The 4,930-nt window shown below is 27.3% G+C and overlaps 1 long non-coding RNA gene across 1 annotated transcript; it reads left to right on the forward strand.

Annotated features, from left to right (window-relative positions):
• The first annotated feature begins 2,223 nt into the window (after window positions 1–2,223).
• Window positions 2,224–3,382, forward strand: LOC132254975 (uncharacterized). Its single transcript, XR_009467451.1, has 2 exons — window positions 2,224–2,637; window positions 3,162–3,382. It is a non-coding gene; the product is annotated as an uncharacterized LOC132254975 (long non-coding RNA).
• The last annotated feature ends 1,548 nt before the right edge of the window (window positions 3,383–4,930 follow it).

Raw genomic sequence — 4,930 nt, forward strand, 5'->3', positions numbered from 1 at the left:
GTGAAATACTTGAAATTTTCACTTAAATATAAGAAATCTTATTTATTTGATTTTAGTTTTTAGGGTATGGTGTTTTGTTCTTCAATTTGCAAGACTAAATAAATGTAGATTAATATTATGAAAATTGTTTCTAAATGAGGATTTGGTAGTACAAATAAGAGTAACTATTTTGTAATCATTTTAAGCTTTGATTATAATGCAGGAATGAGAGACATTAGGATACCCACAACTACCCAGTTTCGTAAGAAATTTTAAAATTTTAAAATTTTACCTTATCGTAATGTATTATGATGATAATGTATTTGTATTATAATTATAATGTATTTTTATTGTACCTCTATATATTTTTTTTATAAACAAATTAATTTTATAGATGCATTTTTATACATCATTGGATTGTCATCAACAATTTCATGTATTGAAATTACTAACTCATTATATTTTAAATAAAATTAAAATTATTGTGAATTCATATTACTACTTCATTTGGCTTGCAAGGTTGCTTCAAAACATTGAGCATGATAAGAATACAACTTGATAGTCCAGAAATGTTAGTTCAGTAAAAAAACAATGCAATATTTTGTCATTTTAGTATATTGTAATGTATCGAAATATGAATGTTTTTACATTGTAACTGTATTGCATTTGTATCGTACCTGTACTATATAAAATCAATCTATTTCACAATATTACAACCAAGGAAAATTTTACAACAAATACAAAACAAACAAATGAAAATTGTAATCAATTGAGACATATTTTATATCATAAAGAACAATATTTGTTGTGTATTAGACATGTTAGGGATATGCCAAAAAACCCACAACTGCCCAGTTTCGTAAGAAATTTAATTTTTTTTTAAATTTTACCTTATCGTAATGTATCATAATGTTATTGTATTTGTATTATAATTGTAATGTATTTTTATTGTACCTCTGTATTTTTTTTATAAAAAAATTTAATTTTATAAATGTCTTTTTATACATCATTTGATTATTATCAACTACTTCATGTCTTGAAATTACTAACTCATTTTTTTTTTTAAAAAAAATTAAGATTATGGTGAATTTATATTACTACTTCATTTGACTTTCAAGGTTGCTTCAAAAATTGAGCATGATAGGAATACAACATGATAGCCCATAAATGCTAGTTCGGTAAGAAACAATTCAATACACTACAAGAAAAAAGGTTATTATTGACATATATCATCTTGACTTAAGATAATATATGTGAAGATTGTCTATTTAAATGAACAATTATGACATATACAATTTAGATTAAATCAACAATGACATATATAATAGTTATTGCATTTTTCCGTGACTTATGATGATGCAACCTTGACAAATAATTTATAAGTCAATTTATAATTAATATGTTCATATGTCAAGGTACCAAAATGAAAGCAATAATGACATATATATTATTTGCTAAATTTTTCTTGGTTTAATGATATGCAATCTTGACTAAAAATTCATTAGTCAAAGTATAGTTAATCTTTTCTATCTAAATAAAAGTAATAATGACATACGTGCATTTGCTAAATTTTTATATGGTTTATAATGACACAACCTTAATAGAAATTTATAAGTTAATAAATATTTAATAAATTAATGTTTTAAGATTAGAATATTTGGTACCGTCACTTTAACATATATTTTGTAAGTGAAAATAAGCCTATTTTATTTTAATTTATTAAGGTTGAGTTATTGAAAAACCAAATCCTAATTTAAGGCAATTTTATCAAATTTTGGTAGTTTTTACAAGCATATTCATTATTATTTTGAATAGAAATTTGTGATTAAAAAGGATAAGATAATGTTTCCATTTAAAAAAGAATATCAATGTATTGAAAACTATACCTATAATCTTATTTTAATATTTTGGATAAGACACTAAGTTATGTCTCTATATTTCTAATTGTTGGAATTAAAATATATTGCCACTAACTTGGGTCGAGGTCTCACAAGTATTAGGTAATTAAATTATTATTTGTGTTTAATTAGACATTAAATCTACTAAGAATAACCTAATTAGTATTTAGGTATTATAACTAATTGTAAAATCAATCCATAGACCCATTTCTTTTAAAATATTTTAAGCCCGTTTTATTTAGTTTGGGCCCATTACATTTATGCTTTTGCCTGAGCCATTAAAAAAAGCTTAATAAATAAGTTTTTTGTTTTTCCTTTCTATTCCATTTCCTTCCACTTACAGCCGCCCCATCTTCCCCATCTTCCTTTTTCTCTTATTTTCCTATTTTTTTTCTTCTTTCTTCTTCTTTCTTCTTTCTTTTTTCATCCTCTCATCCTCATATTCATGGCAGCCTCTACGCCACCACCTCCATCTCCTGTGTTGTTACCATCCATGAGTCCCACACCCACCATGCCACCATCTTTATATTCCCCCATGGCTATTGTTCCCATGTTCACTACGACTCAAACGTGCTTCCCGATGTTTCGCCATAACCCCGATGTGATTCTTGATGTTCCATCACCATCATAGCCACCATTGTTGCAGCCCACAGCCTTGGTACCTCCTGCACTACCCATTGAATTTTGTTGGACTGACATCAACACCACCATCTCCATGGTTGCCACTTCGTTCTTCATCTTAGGGCTTCAAGAGACGTAGGTAAGTTTCCTTGGATCTCTACAGTACTTGTTGAGATGGTTTTAATTTAATTTTTATATGGGCTTGGGTCTCATTTGCTTTTTGATTGGGCTTCAAATATTTGGTGCATGGGTTTGATGTTAAAATATTTTATTACTTGGGCCTTGTGTTCATTTGGTTTAGCCCAATAATAAGAGTATCAGGCACACATAAGCAGCTTGGTTCTTTGAGAGCCATGGAGTTTTGTTGAACCTTAGGATTGTTGAGGTCATGCTTCACCATTGATTAGGCTTCAAGCAAGAGATAAGTATGGATGAGGCTTCATCCTAGAGGATATGTGAGTTTGAATATCCACCGTGTTTTACATTGAATCTAGAATCACAAAATCAATTCAATTACAACTGATGATATTAAAGGTCAATAGGTGTATTTATTTTATTTTTGTGATATTGAAGGTTAGTATATTTACTGTCCTATGAAAAAATCTTTTAATTTTTTGGTATTTGTTACTTAATTTTATATTAATTTTGTGTTTATTCTACTAGGTATCTAAGAAATACATCAAGAAGAAGACACTGATGCAGAAACAAAGATCACCTCTTATGAAGATAATGTTGTACTTTTCAATTTAAGTTTGTATATTATTTTAATTGAATGTTTTTAGCTAGGTTTTGTTTGTATATAGAAAATAGAGAGGTACTTGAAAAACATTTATTGAATTGTGTTCTTAATATTTAATGTATATGTAATGATTTTTTTTCTTAAATAGTAATTTATTTAAATTATTTTCGGGACTTGATTGTGATTAGCATAATTAAAAATATGCCAAATTTAATTTTGAGATAGGTTTCATATGGTATATAACATGTTCATTTTCCATTAAAAAATAAAAATTATAATAAAATAATATTAAATTTTTCATAAGTTATATTGACATATGGCTCATGCCTAATGTTGACATGTGCAGTGGCAACTATGACATATGTGATACCAAACATTGACATATATAAAACAATTATGATATATATAAAATCTAACCTTGACATATATATTTAGAAATCTTGACATATGTGGGATTAATCATGACATATATGACGTCTGACCTTGACACTTGTTGGAGTAACCTTAACAAAAGAGTAAGTTAACCTTGACATAAGATCAAGTAATCTTGTCATATGCTAAATTCAACATTGACAGAAGTAAAAGAAACATTGATAGATATCATACTATTAAGATTTCATCATTAGTAGAAATAGAGAAATCTTGACATATGTATATGTCAATCTAGCTTTAAACTTTTCTTGATACTGGCATAGATGACATATACAAATAGTAACCTATCTTGACAGATATATCTTATCTTAACAACAAAAAACTGTCAACAATGGCCTTTTTTCTTGTAGTGATATTTTGTCATTTTGGTATATTGTAATGTATCGTAATGTTAATGTTTTTACATTATAACAATATTGCATTTGTATCGTGCCTATACTTTATAACTAAAGTAATGGTTTTTTTACACAACTTTCAAACTACTAAACATTCAACATATCATACTAGTATAATACTAGTACAAAAAGATATCAAACTCATAACAAAAATATAGTGGTCTTAATTCTTTAACAAATTCATAATAAAAGACAAACTGGTCCCATACAAAGTAATTTTAGTTTTCAATGAAAATCCAAATATGTTCATAAATATACAAACAAGCATGAAACAACTGAGAAATATTTTTTCTCGTGCCATGTCAAATTGGTCCCAACAACAAAGTTAAAGTGGAAACCTTTTTAATGGAAATCAATAATAATCATATCAAACAACCTGGAAAATAAGTAAAAAAAAAAAATCAAATCAAATAAAGTTTAATAACATTCTACACAAAAAAATGTCATTTCTGTTGAGATATTAGGAATGCTTTCCGTATATCATTCTTTCCTTATATTATTTAGTGTTGAGATATTAGGAATGTTTAAATAGTAGGAAAGTTGAGATATTAAGAATATTGAGATATTAGGAATATTGAGATATTAGGAAAGTTGAGATATTAGGATATTAGTTGTTATTTCCTTATATCATTCTTTCCTTGTATCATTCCTTCCCATTCTTAGAATGGTGATTACCCTCTATATATTCTTTTTACATGAACGAATGAAAGTATGAATGGAAAAGACTACCATTTATCAATTTGAAAATGGTATCAGAGCCATGGAACTGAAATCATGGATATTTTGTCGCTATGGTAGTCCGACAACGATCATCCATCCTAAGACAAGCCCTAATATTGATAAGTCAACCTTCAAATGCACTCACT

The sequence above is a fragment of the Vitis vinifera genome, chromosome 13 (genome assembly GCF_030704535.1).
Source record: "Vitis vinifera cultivar Pinot Noir 40024 chromosome 13, ASM3070453v1".
NCBI lineage: Eukaryota > Viridiplantae > Streptophyta > Magnoliopsida > Vitales > Vitaceae > Vitis > Vitis vinifera.